The sequence below is a fragment of the Symphalangus syndactylus genome, chromosome 21 (assembly GCF_028878055.3).
Source record: "Symphalangus syndactylus isolate Jambi chromosome 21, NHGRI_mSymSyn1-v2.1_pri, whole genome shotgun sequence".
In the NCBI taxonomy this organism is placed as follows: domain Eukaryota; kingdom Metazoa; phylum Chordata; class Mammalia; order Primates; family Hylobatidae; genus Symphalangus; species Symphalangus syndactylus.
This window is the reverse complement of record NC_072443.2, coordinates 67,267,229-67,292,589: the sequence shown is the minus strand read 5'-3', so window position 1 is coordinate 67,292,589 and position 25,361 is coordinate 67,267,229. Positions and strand designations below refer to the sequence as shown.

General features: G+C 37.0%; 1 protein-coding gene across 10 annotated transcripts in view; it reads left to right on the top strand.

Annotated features, from left to right (window-relative positions):
* CNTN6 (contactin 6) overlaps positions 1-25,361 on the top strand; it is a 512,408-nt gene that overhangs the window by 280,286 nt on the left and 206,761 nt on the right. The window lies entirely within an intron of this gene.

Here is a 25,361-nt window from a genome sequence, read left to right as displayed (position 1 = left end):
ACCTGTGGGTGCTACACTTACTCTAGGTAGTTTAGTGTCAGAATTGAATTAAATTGTAGGACACACCCAATTGGCATTTGCAGAGAATTGGAGAATTACTTGCTGTAAAAGAAAACCCCATACATGTAATGTCAAAAGTGTTGTGAGTAGAATAACAGCTTTCTTTTACTCTAAATTATAATTTTTTGAAAAATCACTATTACTTATAGCTCACATTCTGATCACAATAATAGGTAAGCAGAGCCTCATTTTTACACCTACATACTTTATTGGGGTGCTGTGCTCTAGTATTTAGTCTGCATCTCAAATAACTCTTCAATCTGCCTCCTCCTTTTGATCCTTTTAGGTCAGTCCTTCATTATCTCGTTAGAAGTCTCCTAATTTTCTAATAGATAAACTCATCTAGCAGATAACAATGGGATAATATTCAAAATTCTTACATGGCCAGAAAGCCTTCTTTGATTCTTTTCTGTAGGGTACCACCAATTCTCACTTTTCTGAAGTGCTTATCTTTCCCAAGGCACTATGATTTTAATTTCTCTACATCTTTTTTACTTGCTAGTGCCTCTTCCTAGAATTTCTTCCCTTACCATATATTTCTGGCAAGCTACTACTAATCTTTCAAAACTTAAAATTAATATCTTCTGGCCAGGAAGCTATTTCCTGTCTAGTATTCTGGTTGTAGGAAACTGGAGCCCACATGGATCATACTATACATTATTTGCAGCATTTGTAGGCAAAGGTGCCTCATTTGCTGCAAATGTATAATGGACACTGTGCTCGTTTAGCTCCATCTTCAGTCTACAAAATCCAGAACTGCTTTCAGAAGTTCTGTTCTTCTGGAGGTAAATAAATCGAACCTAAGTACAAAATTATTTATACATTGTCACAGATGCATACCTGCTGCTAGGCCTCAAATGTGCATCCCAACCACAAAGATAGCAATGACAACCACACACACACACACACCCCTGTTGTGCACATATATGTATACATATACTCATTGTACAGAAAGCCTTAAAACTGCCCTTGAATATGAAAATAAGATATTTCTCTTTTATTTTTGCCCTCCCTTATCCAGCTTAGAATTATTCTACCTTCAATGCATCCATTATTGCTTCCTCAACTTAGCTCACCCACAAAGCAATTAAACTCCAAATATTTGAACAACTCAAAAATTCCATATGTGCAAGAGGCTAAGTGCATAAAAATCCTAGGGCCTAGATGACAAGAATTACTCAGGAAACGTAGCCCACTACTTCTCACTTTTTTGCAGTTTTGTGTATGTACATTAATTTGCCTTAAGTTGCTGTATTGGCCTAATGGAACACCATTGCCACCTGCTGGCCATATTGAGCTATTAAAGTCCTGCAATTAAACAAATTAAGCACAGGTTAACACAATCAGGTTTTTCTGTGCTGTTGTTGTAAATAACTTTTACATATTTAAATTTAGAGTGCACAGTGAGACACAGCTTGCCATTTAATGACTCAGCATGCATAGAGTAACCTAAGCTAACCAACATTAAGCGGAAGTATTATGTCTTGGCAATGAAGAATATAGACTGACATCAAAAATAAGAGTTTCAAGGCTCATTTGTTAGTTATGTGATCTTTGATAGGTCACTTAGCCTGTCTAGATTCACATTATTTAAAAAGGTAAAAACGGAATAATAGTAGTGCCTTCTTCATAGGGTTGATATAACCATTAATGAAATAAGAAATTTGAAATGCTTACATGATACCTAGCATATGGTCCACAATCAATGGATGTTCCTGCATATTATATCTCTAGCATTATTATACCTTTCTTCTGATTGCCAAATATGTAAATTCAACTGTCTCTCTGGGTCTCCATTTTCTCATGAACTCTATGGTTTAATTTATAAATATGTTCCAATGCAGTTTCATTTGTTTTATAAAATACAATCCACTACAGGTAGTGCTCCATTTGTTCAACCTTATTTATATATGATGCAGTCCACTCTGTGAACACCAGATTTCAATCATCATTGCCTTCCCACTGCACTCACTTTTATAAAGTCAAAGCATAATTTATAGTAAACAAAATACAGTGATCTTAAGTGTTCAGATCAATACATTTTAATAATTGTATATACCATGAAACTGCCACCCAAAACAAGATATGAAACGTTTTCTTATATGTAGGAAATTCCTCATGCCTTTTATCTATGTTTTTTTTCCCGAAGCATGTGTTATCCTTATGTAGGCCCTATGCTAATCTCTGTACCATGTCAATTTTAGTTCACACAACCAAAGCAGACATGACATATTGCAATTCTGATCACCTCTCTTTTTCTCACAAATCCAGTAACAATTATAGAGAAGAAAAAGCAACAATTAATCCAGAAATGCTATTTAGTCAATTGAAGATCAACACATTCTAGGTGAGCATTGCCCCCAGAATGTTTAAAGGGAGAAATCTTTTAAAATAAAATGCAACTATAACATTATTGATATTCTTAAAGGGAGACAACAGGATATCTCTTAGAGGAATGGAAGTACCTGTACAGGGCATCATGTTCTCAGACTCCTCACTTCAGAATCTGATTCTCAGCTCTGTGGACTTGGGAGACTGGGTTTTCTTAGCATTCTGAGAGTGGATCAGATCTTTATGGAGGAAAACTTGCAAAGAAAATTTAGAAAACCTTTACATATAAATCAGAAAAATGATATATTTACTTACATTAATTAATATAATATATTAATATGCTAATAATGTATTATTGCAATCTGCTGTTTTCTTTTTTCACTTACCATATACTTACATCCGTTATCCAGGATTCCATGTTCTCAACCTTTAGTTCATTATCACCCTCCTCTCTTCACAAAGGAGACTTTAGAGACCGCTGCCAATGAAATTTTGATACTGCATTTGTATTTTATATCTGTATATACCTGTTTATATATTTCTGTGCTTTATACATGGAAAGTAACATTTTCTTTCGTTTCTCCCAATACCCCGGAGCCAATTTTCACCTCCTTGGGGGTGATGTCAACTCCATTGAGAATATGTGTCTTATTCCTTTTTTCCTGCTACCTGGCAGCATGAGATATTATATTAATCCTGCCTTTTTATTTTCGGTACTTTTGATGGTTTGACATCTGGGTCTTGCTGACTCTGGACAGACTGCCCTTCCCAAAGTTAGGCAATTCTTAGAGATAAAAAAAAAAAAAAAAAAAAAGACTCCCCTTCCAGCATCCTTTTCATATGCCTCTAATAGGCAAACCAAACAATCTACAACCCACATCCTAACCATCTCCTTTACTGATCTTTTACACTCCATGCCAGGTTCAGCTTGTCCTAATTATTCCAGGGCCAGGTTACAGACAACTAAAGACAGCCTCTGCACCTCAGAATCTGAAGAGATGATCCAACTAGCCATTTCTAAGCCTTCTTACATTGTAGTATTTTCCATGGAAACCTCTATACAGGCTCTTGCCTATGTTTTTGTCTACTTTCTCTGCCTCTAAACTGGGCCTGGTGATTCCTCCTGAAACCCTGCATGGTGGGTCATGTACCCTCCTCTTGGGACCTGTGAGTAATAAACCATCTTTTCAATCGTAATCTTCTCCTGATTTCTTGGGTTCGTGATACCTGAATAGTAATAAAACCTAAATTTAAAAATACCTGTGTATCAGGGAGTTGGTTGGCCAGCATGGAATATGAATAATCTTGAGAGATATTTGTTAGAGTTTTGATGAAGCCTTGTAAATTCCCCCTGTTCTGCTGTGAAAACACTACCAAACTCTTGTTGTTTTTACTTTTACTTTTCTTTTCTGGGTCTATGCAGGCATCTTTGTAGTTAATTGACTTTTTAGTAAAGTGTAACTGATTAAACTCATAGCCTTTGTTTAGGCTCCACCTGGTTCTGCCTTCTTAGTTTACCTTTTGAATGAAACTGAGTGTCCCCAAACATTTTCAGGCATATATTTATAGTCAACTCCTGCGGCTATTTTGACAGATGGTCGACCTCATTCATTATACATTGAATCTTAGGATTCTCGCCTTTAGTATAATCTTATTTCTACATTTTTGGGGACACATCACTGAAACTTTCTGTGTTCCATACAAGACCTATACCAGATATTTCTGCAGCCAAAGAGAAGTTTTTTTTGTTTTTTGTTTGTTTGTTTGTTTTTCATGAGCTAACACAAGGTTTGCCCAAAACTCAGCAGCAACTAATTCCTTTCTTGTCCAGTCTGAAAAAGGGCTCTCTTTGTCATAAAGCAAAAAGAGACAATGAAAGGTTAGGTTCTTATTGCCCCATCTCATTATTGTTGATGCAAAACTAGACTAATTTGCTTGTGGTTATGGAAATACCTCCTTTAACCTTGGTGACTGAATCAGAAAGAATTTGTTTTAGAGATGGGCATTGCTTAACAGCATTTGGCATTTGCTCAGGCTCAGCATTCATCGTGAGAGTATGAGCCTTCTTTCTTTCTTTAGTGTAGTAATCTCTGCAGAAATATCACATGAAATATGGTGCAGAAAACCTTGAGCATAGTGGCTGGGATAGGGGCAGTGTGCTTTGAGTAAGGCTCTTCAGTTGGGACCTGCATTTTCTCTGGAGCCAAGATACTTCTGACCTCAGCAAATGGCTTAACTGCTCTGATAAAAACTGGATGATAATGATAACACTTCCTTCTTTTCAGATCCATAAGAAGAAGAGGTTTTTTTGTTTTTGTTTTCATCTCCTGCTGTATGCTTGGTCTCTAAAAGTGACGGGCAGAGGGAAGACAATAAATATTTGTTGCTGAATGAATGAAGTGTTGTGGTGAGGGTTAACTGACATTATAATGCAAAGCTCTTGGACCAAGACCTGACATATCATAGGCCCTCAAAAGATATTCCTTCCAAAAAAAAATGACAGCAAAAACAAAACAAATGCTTCATACTCAGTAAAGGGTTTGGTGATGGGTTTATAGGAAATTTAGTAATTTTAATATTAAAAACTACCATTTACGTCATCTGATTATTTATTCACCAAATATGTATCTAGCAATCACTAAATACCTTGCATTATTGCAGGTCCTGGAGATTCAGAGGTAAACAAAAATAGCCAAAAGTAAAAGATGCCCACCTATAAAACTTTCTGCCCAGCCTAGCGCAGGTTAGAGTTCCCATATGTCTATCAGTGATCAATAGCTGTGGGAGAAGAAACCTGTAGAACACTGAAAAAAATAAAGCATTCAGATCATTAACTTTTTTATTAATCTTTTGCCATTTGTGGATCTGTCAGCTTCTCTAAAACTCTGGAGATACAAAAGCATTATCTCTGAGACAAGAGATAATTCCCAGGCTCTCTTCTTGATTGCCCACGTTTGCCTGAGAGAATTTCTCAACAAGTTGTTTCAGGTTATAGACATAATTGGCTATTAGTCATTGCAGTGCCATTGTTCATTGACATACCTCTCAGCATCATCTCTCAGCCATCTGCAAAGCAAGGTCCTGGTTTCTGATTAATCTTTGACTGGTCATTGAGGATATTGAAGCAACTCCTGGTTAATTAGACCATTTTGTCTCTAACCTCATCCGTTCTCTGGATGTAATAATAGTGATAGAGGTGGTAGCAATTGTAAGCACAGCCCTGAAAACTTGCTAATAAGCCTTTGTGATTTGCCAGGGGTGCCATTGTTTAAATTGTTAAAGCCAAATTGTTGTGAGAGGCGGTAAGTGTGCATTTTTATCTCCAAGTCAATTACACACATTTAGTGAAACCTAAGGAGCTCATAAATTAAAAGTAAATAACTAAATAGGAAAGCAGCATCTACAACACTTAGTGATGTAAGTCACATACATACACACCACGTACACGGTGATAAAATAGAGAAATGTGCACTTATGTGGAGAGGAAGCCCACATAGTGATACGGGGTGAGGGCTCCTGGCTTTACCAGCTGTGTGAGCTTGGGCAAGTAACTGCTCTCTGAACCTTCTTATCTGTTAAATGGAAATAATATTAAAGCCTACAGGGACATTGAATGGATCGAATTACATTAAGATTTTATGTTATTTCATTAAACAATATTTTATAAGCTATCGCAAAGTCTGCTCTATTATGTGTGCTAATTATCTGGTAGTTACTATTATTCTAGAAAAGCATCCCATCCCCCATAACTCATGCACAGAAACAATGAATGTTTCTAATACTTCACATTAAAAAAATTACTTTTACAATATCCACAGGAAATTAGGTAAAAAGCAAAGACAGACAAGCTTAGCTCTTTCCACTGGACTTTGTGAGATGTGTCTAGTTGTGCTAGAGATCAGGCAAGCATTCTAAGAGATGCTGGAGGGCAGAAAATGAAGTGAACTTCGTTCTGTGAAGTACTTGAGACTTGTCTTTCCCAGTATTTCCCCATCATCTCTCAAAGAACTGCCTATTAATAAAAAACAGACAAAAAATCTTATTCCTTGATATGTTACCAAAAAAAATTCTTCATTCAAGTAAGTTTGGAAACCACTGAGTATTACATTTCCTTGTGAAGAATCATAATCATTATTTTGGTGTTAAAAGGCCTGAGAAATCTGGAAAAGCTCTAATAAAAGGAATAAAAAGAATAGCTTTGAATCCTTTAACCTAATTTTTCCAAAATACCCGACACAACATGTGTTACCACACAAATTGTATTTTGAAAAAATGCTGGCCAGGCACAGTGGCTCATGCCTGTAATCTCAGGGCTTTGGGAGGCCAAGGCGGGTGGATCACCTGAGGTCTGGGGTTCGAGACCAGCCTGACCAACATGGTGAAACCCAATCTCTACTGAAAATACAAAATTAGCCAGGCATGGGGGTGCATGCTTGTAATCCCAGCTATTCGGGAGGCTCAGGCAGGAGAATTGCTTGAGCCCGGGAGACGGAGTTTGCAGTGAGCCAAGGTTGCAACATTGCACTCCAGCCTGGGCAATAAGAACGAAACTCTGTCTCAAAAAAAAAAAAAAAAAAAAAAAAGAAGAAGAAAGAAAAAATGCTGAGCTACAACATAGTAGGTTGAATAGTGTCCTCCAAAGCATTCACACCCACCCAGAAAATAAGAATGTGATCTTCTTTAGAAACAGAGTCTTTGCATATGTAATTTGTTAAAGATCTTGTAATTTGTTAAAACCTGGATTTTGGCTGGGCTTTAAATCCAGTGGCTGATATCTCTATGGGAAAAGAATAGGACATACAGATTCAGAGAAGATGGTGATGTGAAGATGGAGACAGAGATTGAAATGATGCATCTACAAGTCAAACAACACCAAGGATTGCTGGCAGCCACCAAAAGAAACCAGAAAGTCATGGGATGGTTTTTCCTTCAGAGCCTCCAGAAGGAACCAACCCTGCTGACACCTCGGTTTCAGGCTGTAGACTTCTAGACTCCTGAACCATGAGAGACAATATATGCTTTTTTTTTTTTCCCTGAGACAAGGTCTCCCTCTATCACTCAGTCTGGAGTGCAGTGACACCATCACAGCTCTCTGCTGCCCCAACCACCTCAGGCTCAGGTGGTCCTCTCATCTCGTCCTCCCTAGTAGCTGAGACTACAGGTATATGCCACCATGCCCAGCTAATTTTTTTGTAATTTTTGTAGAGACATGGTCTCACCATGTTGCCCAAGCTGGTCTCAAACTCCTGGGCTCAAGCAATCCTCTCACCTTAGCCTCCCAAAGTGCTGGGATTACAGGTGTGAACCACCACACCCAGCCATATTTGTTGTTTTAAGCCACCTAGTTTGTCGAATTTGTTGCAGCAGCACTAGGAAACTAATTCATATTTCGTATTTTTAAATGGCTATTCGAAATGTAAAAAAAAAAAAAAATGCCATGAAATATATCGCAGTTAAAAACTTTGTTCTCTCTTCTGCCTATTTGTTTTGGTTCCATTTTTTGGCAATTTGAGATAGATAGAGGAATTGGAACACAGAGGGGAGGAGATAAGAAACACTGGCTGCTAAGTGAGTGATTAAGAGCTCACTCATGGCTCAAAAGGAAACTCTCCACTGTATTTTCCATTATCACGTGTGTTCTTGTCAGTGTAAGTACTTGCCACTTGTGAATCATTTTGGGGTTTGTGAAAAGTTTCTTAAACAGTCAACTTCTTCCATTCTACCACCACAAGAAACAAATAAAATAAATAATAGACAAATACAATAGTAATGTTTACTAAAGTTAAGTTTTTCACTCTGCTTAGCTTTGAAATCTGTATGAAAATTAAGATAAAGGCCTACATTTTCATAGATAAAGTGCTATATAATTTTTAAGTTGGAGTCTCGCCTGTTGCTGAGGCTGGAGTGCGGTGGTTCAATTTCTGCTCACTGCAATGTTCACCTCCTGGGTTTAAGTGACTCTCCTGCTTCAGTCTCACGAGTAGGTGGGATTACAAGTGTGTGCCACCATGCCTGGCTAATTTTGATACTGTTAGTAGAGATGGGGTTTCACCATGTTGGCCGGACTGGTCTCGAACTCCTGGCCTCAAGATACCTGCCCGCCTCAGCTTCCCAAACTGCCAGGACTACAGGCGTAAGCACTGTGCCTGGCTCAGCATATATTTTTAATTCAGCTCTTTGGAGAGCTGCATCTACTGAGCACTGCGTGGGCTTGGTCTCACTGTGTAGGTGAATCTTGGTGGATGGAGTCCATCTGTGATATCTCTAAAGCTACAGTAAGAACAGCCAATGCCATGGCATCAAAGGAAGCCAGAGGCATTTGGACCCTTTGGGGTCTGGCAGGCAAATAAAGAAAAGACTAGATTTGACCTGAGTCTAGTTTCTTCTCATCTGGACACTAGCTCATAGCTCATAACTGGGCTCTCTTTTTTAAGCTCCATAAATGCAAGCATGGTAGCTTCTACTTCCTATGCACATGTGTATACAGAATTTGGACATGTTTTCCAAATTGTACGTGTGATCACAGGCTTAAGTAAAATTTATGTCTCCCAAAGCCCTCAGGATTAGTTCCTCATTCTTTATGGAGGCTCAAGATAGTTTCGTGTCACTTTGGTTATCTCTCTAGCCCCATTTCTTGTCAACTTTTTCCTTAAAAAGAATAACTTGATTTCTCTAAATACTCCTTTATTTCTCTCAAGGCATATGCATTTACTTTTCTTTCTTTCTTTCTTTCTTTCTTTCTATCTTTCTTTCTTTCTTTCTTTCTCTCTTTCTTTTTCTTCTTTTTCTTTCATTCTTTTGTTCTTTTTTTTTTTCCCAAGGTCTGATTTTATTGCCCAGGCTGGAGTACAGTGACACAATCTAGGCTCACTGCAACCTCTGCCTCCTGGGCTCAAGCCATCCTCCCACCTCAGCTTCCTGAGTAGAGTAGCTGGGACTACAGGCACTACCATACCCAGCTAATATTTTGTGTGTGTGTGTGTATTTTTTGTAGAGACAGGGTTTCACCATGCTGCCCAGGCTGGTCTCAAACTCCTGAGTTCAAGTGATACACTCACCTTGGCCTCCCAAAGTGCCGGGATTATAGGAGTGAGCCACCATGTTCAGCCCGCTATTCTCTTTCTAAAAGAATCCATTTGCTCTTTATTTCCCTATGATTGGGTTAGCATCATGGCTTCTAATGTTTGACTGAATGGTTTTAAATTCTACCCTCCGTGAAATGGGAAAATTAGCTTTTTTTCTTATGGAGTTTTGTTGAGATTTGAATCAGACAATAAATGCCAAGTTAGTACACATAACAGAGAATTGTCAAAAATATCATCACCCCCCTCATTTTTCATATCCCAGCTTAACTATCATCTGCACTGAAAAACACTCCCTGAATCTCACAGGATTCAATTAGATAAAATTAGCTGTAATTATTAGAACACCCCCAACATCAATTCCCTGAAATACAGTAATTCCACTTCTAGAAAAGTTTGCTAAGAAAGTAATTCTAAATTTAGGAAAAACATTTATTATTGCATTATTTATAATAGAAAACAAAAATACGGAGCTACACAAACATTTTCACTTCATTTAGACTTATGAGTCATGTGATGGATTGTTAGGAACCTTCTGAATCATATTATTCCATTAAAAATAAAAATTCACAAGGACAAATTAATAGCAGAGAAATTCCTATGTTATATTGTTAACCGAATATCAGCACGGATTAAAAATTGTTGGGATAGTATAGAAAAAAAATCCTGGAATTATAGGTGCAAATATCTTAACAGTAATTATTTTGCAATGTAATAATTGGGTATTTTTTCTCTATTTTTCTGAGTCTTGCAAATATTCCATAATAAGCATCCATTACATTTATAATGGCATAAAGTAATAACCTTAATCTTTAAAAAATGCTAGTTGAGTGAATGAAACTTTTCCTGCATTTTCTTGCCAGTTCATGCCGCTGGGGAGTGTCACTTATTTCTCTTGTCTAACTGGTTCCCTATGGTGAAAAACATAGAAACATGTTGATAAAGAACACAAAGAAAGAATGCATGAATAGGACTGAGGAGAAGGAAAAGCTTGATGCATACTCAGCTGTAAAATGTTTGGGCCGGGTGCAGTGGCTCACGCCCGTAATCCCAGCAGTTTGGGAGGCCGAGACGGGCGGATCACGAGGTCGGGAGATCGAGACCATCCTGGCTAACACGGTGAAACCCTGTCTCTACTAAAAAATACAAGAAATCAGCCGGGCGTGGTGGCGGGTGCCTGTAGTCCCAGCTACTCGGGGAGGCTGAGGCAGGAGAATGGCGTGAACCCGGGAGGCGGAGCTTGCAGTGAGCAGAGATTGCGCCGCTGCGCTCCAGCCTGGGCGACAGAGTGAGACTCCGTCTAAAAATAATAATAATAATAATAAAATAAAATAAAATTTTTACAAAGTCAATGTAACAAGTCAGGGAAACTATTTGTGTTCAAACATTGAAGTAAGAAAGACAGGAACGCAAATTCAGAACCGGCTGAACCTTGAAGGAATAAACAGTAAATGTCAAGGGCTTTTCTTACACAGGGAATGAACCAGTTTTCCTGCTCATAAAAGAAAACAAAAATGTTGAGTATGAGTCTGAAAAATATGAACTTCCTCATGTTTGTCATCTCCATAAACTATCCCTGTCATTTTCTATTGAGAGGAAGATAATTTAGCATAATGAAGCACGGGATTCTATTTCATTTTCTTATTTCATATTTGAATTCAGTCTAGTATAATTATGGTGTTTATGAAGTTTAAACTGATATAGCAAGAGAGTAATAGGGAGAATAAGTGATCATCCACTCTCAACATGATAATGAGCATTTATTGATAAGAAAGATAACTTTACTAAGTACAGGAAATATGTAAGAGGTTTTATCAGCCAATAATTTTAATTTATGAGATGCTTTCATTGTGTTCCACTCAGAAAATATACATTTATTTCTAAATAAGTTAGTTTTAAAGCAAAATGAGAACAACAGCAGCAAAAATGTCTCACAGTTACAGACAGAGGCAAAACAAAAACAAAAATGCCTGCCCCCATCTGTGAGAAAAGAGCTCACAAAGAACCAGGAAATTATAAATGAGCAGATTTGCCCTTGGCTGTAGGCAAGATCCCTGAGACAGTAATACGAAATGAGGTTACCAAACATCCAGAGAGATATGAGCTGATAAAACGTAATCAGGCTAGTTTCACAAAGGGCAAATCTTCTCTGACAAATTTGGTGGCATTTTTGCAAGGCACATGGGGCAGGAGAAGTACGTGACAGGAATGAGGGATAGAATTCAACTTAAGAAGGTAGAAAGCCATTGAAAATGAGGTACGGTCTTAGCTTTCCAAAGAAGGCCACTTGGGAGATGTTTAACCCAAATGCATTGATTTCATTAAGATATTTATGTTGACATTAAACATGAAGCATGGTTGATGGATTGGCATGCTTCGCAGTGAAACCATGGTAGCAAAATTATGTCTGTTATCATCAAATAATGCACGCTTGGGGTGCATATGTATGTTTACCATTCCAGATTTTTTTAAAGAGTATTCTCATCAGTTATTTGCAGTCATGCACTGTGTAGTGACATTTTGATCAATGACTGACTCCCCCCATAAGATGGTGGTAACTTAGGATTATAATACCTTTTCTATGTATAGATATGTTTAGATACACAAATACTTCCCAATATGTTACAGTTGTCTACAGTACTCAGTACAGTAACATGCTGGCTGTGCAGGTTTGTAGCCTAGAAGCAATAAGCTGTGTACCATACAGCCTAGGTGTGTAGCAGGCTATACTGTCTAGGTTTGTGTAAGTGCACTCTGTGATGTATGTTCCCACAATGACAAAACTGCCTAATGACACATTTCTCAGAATGCATTTCCATTGTTAAGCCACTCATGACTGTATTTACTTTTTCCAAATATTTATGTTATTAGTATATATAGAGAGAGCCAATGACATTTCAGAGAGACACAGTCTTATCTCGAAGAGGAACCAATGGGCCACACTGCAGTATCTCAATGATAATAATAGATTTTGCAGCATTTCTAGCATCTTTACTCTGAGACATCTTTAAAAAGCGCTTTTAGTTGTTTTGTGTACTTGACAGTAGGTTGTTATTTTTCAAAGGTTAATGTTGAAGTGTTCTAAAATTGGGAAAGTAATGGGGTCAAATACCCAGAAGTTCAAAAGAAAGAATCTGAGTTTCCTGCTTAGTTGGTCCCTCAGCGTCAATGTACAAATAGGCATGTCTCTTTCATCTTAAAAAGATAAATAATCAAAACTGAAATACATACATACAAACAATTTCTCTACGTCCTGCTGTTGTTTCTGCTCACCTCTCCCTTCTCTTTGCTGTCTGACTTCTTTATAGAGTAACCGGTACACCGTTCCATAGTTTTATTTCAGTCTTCAGTTTATCTCAAGCTTGGCCTTTATGTCTCAATTCATCTTGATTTGAGAGTGAAATTTCTCCCAAAGAAGAAACAAGAGACTTTCTGATAATCAACATTAGTGCCTTATTGCTGTTGCTCTTGTTTTTCATGGTTACTCTCTAACATATATAACTCTTAACATATGTAACCAATATAACTCTTAACTATATCCTCCTTGTTAAAAACTCTCCTGTTTTGGCCTCCCATATGATGGATGGGGTAGGCAGAATAATGGCCCCCAAGATGTCAATATTCTAATCCCTGGAACATGTGAATCTGTTAGATTGCAAGACAAAGGGGAATTAAGGTTAAAACTTGAATTAAGGTTGCTAGTAAAGAGATTATTTTGGATTAGCTGGGGAGGCCTGTGAAGTAGAAGAGGGAGGTAGAAAAAGGGCCAGAGGAAAATGTAACTATGGAGGAATAGTAGAATAATTTAATGTGAGAAGGACTCAACATGCTATTCCTGATTTTAAAGATAGAGAAAGATGTCCACAATCCGAGGAACGTGGGCAACCTCTAGAAGTCGTATAAGGCAAGGAAACGGATTTCACTCCCGAGCCTCTAGGAAATGCAGCCCTGATGTCACCTTGATTTGAGCTCACTGAGACCCATAAAAGGGTCTCATAAAAGGGTCCAGAGAAATAGGATTGTACTAAAGAAAGACATGGGGTCAATGGTGCATTTGGTTGAGATGGGATACTACATTATATTGACATGATTCTGGGCATGATTCAGTTGCATGAGAACATGATGATACAGGAGAGGGAGAAGACAATACCTTGAGTGACACGGTGGAGGTAACAGGGAGGCATTGAGTTCACAGTGCAGTGGTTGGCCTTAGAAAGCAAGCTTCCATCCACAGTAACAGGAGGGAGGGTAGAGTAAGTGGAGACAGATGGAATTCAAACCGACAGAACTATAAGATAGTAAAATTGTGTTGTTTTACACCATTGAGTTTGAGGTAATTTGTTATGGCAACAATAGAAAAATAGTATAATGGTGTTCTGGCAAAATAGTCTCAACTTCTCGTGCAGATCTTCCTCAGAACATTTGGCTGCTTTCTTTCTTTTGTCAATTCCCTAGATGTTGACAGTCCTTGGTTTTCATCCTTAGCTTTCTTTTTATTCAATTCCATGCTGTTGCTGCCTTTTACAAAGCAATGCCATCAAACTCGGTCTCTTGCCCCAACCAGACTCCTGCTTTTAGCTACCTATCTACATCTACAAGTCCCTCACAAAATCCAAATTTAACATGCTTTATGATAGTTTTTAAAAGGGCAAAATCATCAATCTCAAAGAAATGTAAATGAACACATGAAAGATTTTGTTTAACTCAGTGATTAATGAAGGGACCAGTAAAATGTTGCAACTCGTTCAAAGAAGAATCCAAAGTACCACACATGTGTAGGTGATAAGGAATGCTAAAATAAATGTATAAATAGATGCAGAACAGGCTTACCATGGGTAAATTGGATGGTATGTGAATCATATTTTAAGAAAGCTGTTACAAAAGCAAACAAGCAAAAGGTTTGGCTTATCCATTAGGGAAAAATAGAAAAAAAAATCACCTGCATTTCATTGGACACGGTTTATTTGCATTTCAATGACCAAAAATTATTTGCATTCTTAATAGTTTTCTCCTCTTTACATTGTTGTAAAGTAGTTAATAGTCATTGAAAGGCCGGGTTAATCTTATGAAAAGTGAACTAGGCAGGGTACTTTGCAATCTTTCCATGTCCATATTGAAATTTTCACAAGTTTTCCTGATATGTCCTATCACATATCTCTAGTCCAAATACTTTCTCATTCTCCTGAAGATCATTTCACACATACATCCCTCTTAAACCTCCCATACTTCCTCTCCTATCATCTGTCTCAGCTGATGATCTTCCTACTTCCCAAGGAAATAAGAAAAAAAAAACAGAAGATAATTTTAACTTGCTTTCCACCCCACATGCATCAGTGTATTTTCCATCTGTCTCCACTTACTCTGCCTTCCCTCCTGTTACTGTGGATGGAAGCTTGCTTTCTAAGGCCAACCACTGCACTGTGAACTCAATGCCTCCCTGTTACCTCCACCGTGTCATTCAAGGTATTGTCTTCTCCCTCTCCTGTATCATCATGTTCTCATGCAACTGAATCATGCCCAGAATCATGTCAATATAATGTAGTATCCCATCTCAACCAAATGCACCATTGACCCCATGTCTTTCTTTAGTACAACCCTATTTCTCTGGACCCTTTTATGAGAAACTCCTTAGACTTTTTTTTTTTTTTTTTCAAATTCACTGTCTTGAATTCCTCTCTTCACACACTCCATATCCTCACTCCATTCAAGATGTACACTCTACTCAGCAACTCTTGCTAGGTCCCCAGTGACCTTTTCCACATTGCTAAATGCAGTGGTATGTTTTTTGCTCATCTTATTTGCCTAGCTTCCCTACTTGTCAAAGCTGACCATTCAGCTTCTTTAATTTTAGATTCTAGTCCATCACTCTCATAGGACACTCCTACAACATTGGCTGTTGTTCCTCAGTCCCTTTACTGGTTCCTCCTCACCAGTGTGATCTTTAGCTGTTGCTGTGTCTTCAGGATGGGTTTGGGGTCGTTTGTTTGTTTGGTTTGTTTTGTATACACTCAATCCAATGACCTTAAAATGCATATACCTTCAGTTCATAATTATCTCCAGAACTCCAGATTCATCTATTGGATGCCACCTTAGATATTTTAGTAGAATGTCTAACAGAAACCTCAAACTCAACATTTATAAAACCAAACTCTTGGTCCTCCTCTCCACCCCTAGCACAAGCAAACTGTTCTACTTGAGTGTTTTCTCTCCCCAGAAAATGGAAAACCTATCCCTCCATTTCCTTAGGCTGAATACTGATACTCATTCATGATTTCCAAATTTTTCTCCAACATATTACAAATCTCATTGCTTCAATATACAAAAAGAAATCTAGAATCCAATTATTATACATCTATACCACAAGTACGTTGGTCCCAGCCACCATTATTTTCCCTTAAATTATATCAGTGCTGTCAGCCTCAGGGGTTTGACACTTGCTGTTCCTCTGCCTAGAAATTTTTATCAGTGCATGTTTTATTATCCACTTTTCTTTAGATCTCTGTTCAGATGTCACCAGACCAGTGATGCCGTCCTTCACTGCCTTTTATAAAATAACACCTCACTTCAGCATTTCTAGCTCCCTTACCCTTTATTTTCCTCCATAGCACTCACAACAATCTCATATGCCCTCTGTTTATTTGTTCATTTATCTTATGCCTCCCTCAATTAGAATACAAGCACTGTCACAGACTCAAAGTTATCTGTTTTGTTCATTGCTGTATTTTCAGGCTCTAAGATGGTTCTTGCACATGGTAGTCCCACAGATAAATGATTGTTCAGTAAATGAATAAAAAATAAATTAAATTTATATCTCCTTTCTCATCTTCTTTCATTCTCACTGCTCCTCATCTTTCTCTTCTCCTTCTTCCTTTAACAGCTAAGGACTTCAACATACATGCATTCTTGCATTCATCCCTAACAGCTAACTCAGAGTAATCTCTAATGCTGTCTTTGCCTCTTTCCTCACATCAAATCATTTATAATATATCGTTGGTATTGTGCCTACATACTTCAAAAAAGCTCTCACATCATTCTTGTTCTCTTTGTTCCTACTGACAATGCCCAATTATCTCAGTGTTTTCAAATGTTTGGTAAATAATCTCCTTGATCTGTGGTTTCTCTTTCCCTATCCTTCCTCCCGTGAGTCATAGATCTAAACATATCATAATCTTGCTTAAAACCGAAAACACTTCCGTGTTTTCTAACTGTTTACAGGTCAAATTCAGACCTCTGTCATATCATTTAAGGTCCTTCAAAACTGTTCTAAATCTACCATTCCATCTTTTAATTTCATGACTCTCCTTCCTTCCAGACTAGTTATATTCTTTTGAATGACAGGTATTTTCATATCTTTATTCAAGCTATTCTTCTTCTTAAAACTTCCTTACTATAACTCCTGTTTCAATGCCATTCTTATTTTCATTCTTTTACACATAGCTCAAATGTTACCTGTTTTGGCATTCTTCCAAAACCTCTAGGTAGAATTAATTGCTTCCTTCTCTGGGCTCTTTTAAAATTATATTTATACTTTTCGTGTAATACTTTTCCTGTAATATTGTAGTTCATTAATTGTTTTCTTATTGGCTTGCCTTTCTGGTGTATATATCATAGTGATTTACAGTATGAGTTCTGGAGTCAGTTTGCCTAGATTCAAAACTGAGCCTCACCACCCTTTAGCTATTTGATATTGAGCAAGTTATTTCCATTCTCTAAACCTCATTTTCTCATCTTTAAAATGGAAATATTAAAATCTGCCTTTCAGAGTTCTTGAAAGGACCAAATAAGATAATTCATGTACAAGTTTAACTTTATTCCTGGCACTTACTATGCTCCCAAATTATTCTTATTTGAGTGTCAGCTTCTTGAATGTAATCCACTTGTTTATTTTTGCATTGTCAGTGCATAAAGAAGGTTCAACACAGAGTTAGAGCTAATAAAAGTTGGTCGAGTTTACTTATGTTGGATTTATCACTGTGTGCTGGCAATATCTAGATAAGCAATGATGTAGAATTTTCTTTTGGTCTGGCTTTAACCTAAAGAGATCAACAGAATGTGAAATATATGCTAATGAACTCTTCTTATTATAATTTACTTTATGATCTGCATGCCACTTCCAATATGGCATATACATTTCAGGCAGGTTTAATGCTTACCCTCAAATCACAAGATCACCATAGATGTCTGACTGGACTGAAATACTGCAGATCTTCAACTTTATACCATGTGTATACCATTAGTTCATTCTGCTAGAGTAACATAAAAATAACCAGAATCATTCCATTATTATGTTAAAAGCACCTTTCACATTAAGAATTGTCTTCTCAAATGTCTACTGCATGTAAGAAATAACAAGCATGGCCACTGTCAGGTGACTGTGCAGCTCCTCTTCTTCACATCTTTGGTGTTACCTACGGTAAGAGCCCACTGATTGTCAGTCCATAGACACAGTCTAGCTTTGCATCTTGTGAAGTGAGTGCTGATTTCAAGTATGGCTTGAATCTAACTGATGCTTGATGTTCAAGCTTTATTGAACATATACTTTTGAAATAATTCCAAATACATTTGTTGAAAGTATTATTATCAAATGATTATTACAATGAAAATTTATTTTTATTACAATTTAAAAGGCAACAATTCAAAAATCAGTCTCCCATCCCAGCCCTTAATACTGAGCAACATCAGTGTCTCCAGTTGTTGGTTGGACAGGTAAACCTGTGAGCCCCAGCACCCATCAAAATCAGTATCTTTATACCTGAATTAGTATTTTTTCCTAGTACAAGCATTCCTCTTTTCTTTATTCCTGTTTTGAAAAACAACAAATCTCTGAGCAATCTTTAATGTTTCCTTCTGCTTTAATCATGCTCCCACGTTCAGTTAACTGGCAAATTACCTTTTACCTTTGCTTTCAATTCTTGCTCCCACCACCTTAGCAAGATGTATCTCTCTACTTAGACTAGTATAAGGATTTCGTAACTATTTTTAAAACTCTAGCTTTATCATCTTTATTTTTGAACATAGCTGACAAAGTTTACTTTTTTCCTTTTTTCTTTCTCCTATAAAGTAGGTCTGACATATCTTCACTGCATAAAACCCTTCAAAAGATAAACATCAACAGGCAGTGGGATCTCAGTTCAGAGCTTGATCTTTTGATTTAAAGCTCCCATCCGCCTCTAGTTCTTAAGTAGGACACTTGACCTGTCTAGAATTACTTTTCTGTTTTATTTTTTTTCCGTAAATTAGCTAAACATTTCTCTAAGTATTTTTTTCTATTTTAAAATTTTCTGACTTGACTGGAAGTTTAAAGAAAATTGGTAAAAGATAAATACATGTGGTAAGGGGAGGGAGAAGGAAGAAATAAGGGAAGAGAAGAGAAGGGGAGGGGAGGGGAGGGAAGGGAAGGGGAAAAAGGAAAGAAAAAAAAGGCTTAACTCTTTATAAAACCTGCATTCCAAGAAAGATATTAGGTGAGTTTAGTGTAGGTTAAGCTCTGCAGGTTAAAGAGTATGAGTTTGAAAAACTAAGGTAGAAGCTTGGTAATAGAAGAAAAATAGAGCCAGGGAGGGTAGAGCTTTTATAGTACTGAAAGTATGCAGAACTCAAGTGGATGTATAATTTGTGTCGCTCTGAACTTGGAGTCAAACCTGGATTTGAATGCCAGCTCTGGACTATTAATGAGGATGTGATTTTGAGCTAATTATTTAATGTCTTTAAGTTTTAGTCAGGTTCAACTACATAATTTGTGGACTCCAGTACAAAATAAACATGTGAGGCCCCTTGTTCAAAAGGCAGAAAAAAATTGCCATTAAAGGTATTAAAATATAAAATGTTTTCTTACTTCCCTGGTATCTTTCTTGATCTGGAATGATGTTTTTTATTTGCGTTTTAATGGCACTTTCCTTTTGGGCATGGGAATACTTTCTCAGCGACCCTCACATGCCCTGGGGGCCTTGCCCCACCATTCAGTGTAAATATGACTCACTGCTGACCCACTGACTTCCAGGTTCTCCCTTTCATCAGCTGCCTAACCAATATGCAATGCCCCAGCTCATAGCCCCAACTCACACAAATGAAAAATCCTCAAAGGCATTGCAACATTTGTGCAAATTAGACTTCTGCAGTAGAAGATATTCTGGAGGTTCCAGGAACTGGGGTGGGGAAATATATTGCGAGCAGCAAAATTCTAACACAGAAAGATCTCAGGTACTTTATATCTGGGTGTGATCTTGGAGCTCTCTAGTCTTATCCCTGGGTGAAGCCTGAAATTTACCCAGGCTCATAGAATGTGATTCAGGTAGAACCAAAAATAATACGACTTTTAGTTCTGTGTTGTTTTAGATACAGGCTTTCTAATGTATGTGAGTTTCCCTTATGATTTCCTCTAAAAGCCCAGGTTGTCTGCACTTTTGTAGTTCTGGAGAGGAAAAGCAGCCAAACACTGGTCTCTTTCTATGGTTTATTTAAAGCTGTCTTTCTCAAGCCTGTTTTAGTTGTAAGAAACAGAAACCATACAGTTAGTGGTTCACATAACCTAGAGGCAGATCTCACTAGAAACTGAAACCAAAGATCTAAAACTTCAGGGAATAAAGCCTCTCTCCTCTAAATTACTCATTCTCTCCATCATTCTGTTCCCCCCACCCTCTCTCTCTATCATCTACTTATCTCAATTTCTGCCTTTGTGTAGACTGGTGTTCTCTACCTCTTCATGAGTTTTATGGACGATGGATATTATAAAAGTTATGAACATCCTCATCTCTGCTCAAGCAATCAGCAGAGACTAGCATCTCTTAATATTATATCTAAATTCTTGGGAGAGAGAAACACCAGAGCCCAAGAAGAACATATTCACTTCTCATCCAGTCAGCCATGGCCCAAGGAATGCCCTAAAGCAGATTGAACATGCCTTTAAGGATCTCCACGGTTTAAGAGTTACTTCTCCATGAAATGGTTCATGGGCCATTCAGAAATGCCAGAATGTGACTGCATTAGAAAAAAAAGTTCTCAGTATTTAGGGAATAATAATGAACGTTAGATACTGGTAGATTAGATGTAATATTGCAGTCAGATCATGGAATTAACTTTTTAATTCTCTAGAAGATAATGGAGGAGGAAAGGTAGGGCAGAGCCCTGTATGCATTTTCGACAATAATGTACACTTTTCATTTAATTATTACTTAGAAACGTTTATTTTTCAGTGTCCACCTATTCCAAAGTTCTCGCCTTACTGCCAAATAAAACGTTTTCTTTTTTTTTTTTTTTGAGATAAGGTCTTGAACTCCTGGGCTCAAGCAATCTGCCCATCTTGGCCTCCCAAAGTGCGGGGATTACGGGTGTGAGCCACCATGCCCAGCCTCCCTAATAAAACATTTTGTAGAGAGTACCATTATAATCATTGGTGATTGTATAGTAGTATGTGTCAGTATGTGTCTTCAATACGTTTACTCACTAATTGTTACAGTGGCTCAAAAATACCAACACCATTCTTATTCCCAAATACATTCTTAAAGCAAAAGTATTTGAAAATGCATTTTGATTTCTTGTTTTTGATATCATATTGTCACATGTTTTCAGCAGTTCTTGTATAGAAAACCAACGTTGTTCTTTTTCTGATAGTATAGACAAAACAATAAAGACTTGCTGTTATTTAATCATTTCATTACAGTATGAGGAAAATCTAACAATTTACCAAAAGATATTAAACAATTAGTTGAAACTAGACTTTTTACTTACCAAGTGGTATAAATTCAAGCTCCTAAAAAATTGATAATAAATATAAATGAAAAAAAGAATGATATCAACTGACTGATGATAATTCAACAAGACCTAACTTCTGTGTCTTTCAAAATGACCTAAAGTTTGTTAGAAAAATATCTTTAAGGTTAAGTTTCTCATCTATCAAATGGGAACAGAAATGTGCATCTCACAAAAGGCATCACAGGGGTTTAATTTGGAAACTGCTGTATGTGTATATTTTTTGAAAACCAGTAATAATTCTCACAAATATAAGATATTATTAAGCCAAGATATACCCCCAAATTGGACTACATGAATTTTATTTTATTTTTTTATTATTATACTTTAGGTTTTAGGGTACATGTGCACAATGTGCAGGTTTGTTACATATGTATCCATGTGCCGTGTTGGTTTGCTGCACCCATTAACTCGTCATTTAGCATTAGGTATATCTCCTAATGCTGTCCCTCCCCTCTCCCCCCAACCCACAACAGTCCCCGGAGTGTGATGTTCCCCTTCCTGTGTCCATGAGTTCTCATTGTTCAGTTCCCACCTATGAGTGAGAACATGCGGTGTTTGGTTTTTTGTCCTTGTGATAGTTTACTGAGAATGATGTTTTCCAGTTTCATCCATGTCCCTACGAAGGACATGAACTCATCATTTTTTATGGCTGCATAGTATTCCATGGTGTATATATGCCACATTTTCTTAATCCAGTCTATCGTTGTTGGACATTTGGGCTGGTTCCAACTCTTTGCTATTGTGAATAGTGCCTCAACAAACATACGTGTGCATGTGTCTTTATAGCAGCATGATTTATAGTCCTTTGGGTATATACCCAGTAATGGGATGGCTGGGTCAAATGGTATTTCTAGTTCTACATCCCTGAAGAATCGCCACACTGACTTCCACAATGGTTGAACTAGTTTACAGTCCCACCAACAGTGTAAAAGTGTTCCTATTTCTCCACATCCTCTCCAGCACCTGTTGTTTCCTGACTTTTTAATGATGGCCATTCTAACTGGTGTGAGATGGTATCTCACTGTGGTTTTGATTTGCATTTCTCTGATGGCCAGTGATGAATTTTAAACCAGACTTTTCTCTGAGTGAAAGTAAAGGAAAGCAAATGAATTAGCATTTGTTGTGTGCTCATTTTGTGCCTGGCATAATGTATGTTGCTTAATATGCATTATTTCAACCAGATTTTCTTTTTTTGTGCAGGAGATAGGGGGTTGGAAATTTTAAAGAGATTTTATGGGGATCTGCAAAAAAGTCATTCATATTCCCACCATCAAAAATTAAGTTACCATCTCAGCTTATTTCTTTCCCATTTCTTTTCTTCATTTTTTAAAAATCTGATGGTTCTTTAATATAATGCATTTTTATATTAATCATTCAAACTATAAAAAATTATGCAAAGAAAATAAAAAACCTATCTCCAATAAAACTTTCTCTAAAAATAAAAATTATTAATATTTGGTAAAATTATAGTCATCTTTATATATAAATACAGAGAAGATATACTGTATTCATGTATGGATAGATAACAATGTAGAAGAATACAAATATTTTATAAAAATGAGATCATACCATAGACATTACTTTTAACATCAAGATTAAATTTTATTTTAGTATAAGAAAATAGAATAAAGCAAAGTAAAAATGATGAATAATTTGAATTTCTAATAAATGATTTCAGACAAAAAAAGAAATTTTTTAAAATGATTTCTCCAAGGTTAAAAGATACAATGAATGATACAAAGAGGTCAGAATGCCTTTTTTGTAAATACAATAATATTATATGTATAGATGTGTACATGTATGTATCTTTAGACTTCTTGCTTTGAAAGATGATACTAGCGCTCATATATTTCTAATTATATTCCCTCATTGACGTCTCATTTTTCTATTTTCTTGTTTATCTTATCGAGCTGGTAGCATTTATATTCTGTTCTATAACTAAAACTAGCAGAGTTCTTAAGTATAAGTTTGTGTTTGAATGTATTCTGTGTGTGTCCAATTATTCCTCCTTCATTCTCAAGATCTGCATTTTGATTCATATTTAATTGAATGGATTTCATTGTTAAGTGATCTCTTTAAGAATCGTCATGTTATTTTTCATATTAGCTTTTATATATTAGTTTTTTTAACGTTCAAATTGTTCAAATGTGTTTGTTGGATTATTATTATTATTGTTTTTTGAGATGGAGTTTTGCTCTTGTTGCCCAGGCTGGAGTGCAATGGTGTGATCTCAGCTCACTGCAACCTCTGCCTCCTGGGTTCAAGCGATTCTCCTGCCTCAGCCTCCCTAGTAGCTGGGATTACAGGTGCCCACCACCACGCCAAGCTAATTTTTTATGTTTTTAGTAGAGATGGGGTTTCACTATGTTGGCCAGGCAGGTCTGAAACTCCTAACTTCAGGCGATCCACCCGCCTCTGCCTCCCAAAGTGCTGGGATTACATGCGTGAGCCACCGTGCCCGGCTCAGATGCCATTATATTTGAAAGATATATTGGTGATAATACTCAAGTCACCCTTTCATTCGGAATATTTATAGACTTTTCTTCATTGTCTTGTGGTATAAAATGGCACTGTTTAAAATCCCAGCTTATTCTGAGTATTCTCTATCACTCTGTGCGTATGTGTGTGTAATGGGGTCTTGCTCTGTCACCCAGGCCATAGTACAGCAGTGTGATAATAGTTCACTGCAGCATCAAATCCCTGGGCTCAAGCGAGTCTCCCACCTTGTCTCCCAAGTAGCTGCGACTACAAGCACTCACCACTGCTAATTTTTCTTTTCTTTTTGTTTTTGGTAGAGACAGGGTCTCCCTATAGTACCCAGGCTCGGTCTCAAACTCTTAGCCTCAAGTGATCCTTCTGTCTTGATCTCTCAAAGTGCAGGGATTACAGGCATGAACCACTGTGCCCATCCTTTCACTCTTTTACTTAGCTTGCTATTTCTGCCCAGTCTTAAAGAAGCTTCCTCCTGATGTTCTTCAAATGTTAGCCACTTAGTCAGCAAATGCTTTGGTGTTGAGTACTCACTCTTTCAAATATTTCTGGAACATGTTCTTTCCATTTATAGTAACTTTTCTTAATGGTATTTACTGAGAGATGTGTTTGATTCTGTAACTCAGTGACATCAAGGATCTTTATTTTGAATCATCTTTATCTATGTTTCTAATCCATTACCTTCTCCTCATTGTTTTATTATCTGTGCTTTTTTCACATTATGTGAGACAATTACAATCATCTCAAAATATTATAGCAGTAATGTGACTTTCAGTGGGTATCTGTTTTGTTGCTTGCCTATTCCAATTGATTTATTTGTTATTTATTGACGTTGCCTGGGTTACAATTTGTGTCCTTAGGTTCACAGTCTCCAAATTTATCTGGTTCTATTGTCTGTGTATTTTTTTCGTATTGGCATTGTTATATTATTTTTAAAAACTCATGCTCTTATTCTGTAGCATAAAATTGTTTTGAGAAATTCCCTAGGTTTTCTTGAGTTATGTTTTCTTCTAGACTGAGTATTTTCCCTGTCTTGGTCATGCCATGTTTTACTCTTTTATTGCTGCAATATATTTGCATAGTTACTATTCCATTTCTTTTCATATTGTTCATGCTTGAGAAACTGTGTACAGTAAATTCACTTTTTACTTAATGGGGAAATAAATTTTTTGAACTTTCTTTTTATTATATCTGGAAACAATTTTTTTCTCCTTCTTAGCTCCAGTTTGGAGACAGGATATTCGCGAGTACCCACGGTTTGTAGCCTGAGAGAATGATGGGGCCAAGGAAAGTTCAGCCTTTTTAGGATACCTGGGTGCTTCTCTCTATCCTGAGATTTCTTTTTTAATGAATTGTAGCAAGATTATTGTTGGAAGAGACGTCAGTATACTACACTGGAAGATGTAGCACTTTTCTAATGGGCTTCAGAGGCTTCACCCCTGAGTGCATGGGCATGACATTATTAATTGGTTAAATAGAGTCAGCTTTACTATCCATATTTCCCCACTTTACTTTTTTTTTTTTTTTCCTAGAAGCCCTCTTCCATTGCTCTTCAGCCAGAAAGAGGTAAAAGAAAAAGATAAGACCTTTCCATCTGTGTACATACAAATCTGCTTATCTCCAGATTTGGAAGTTATAATGAGAATT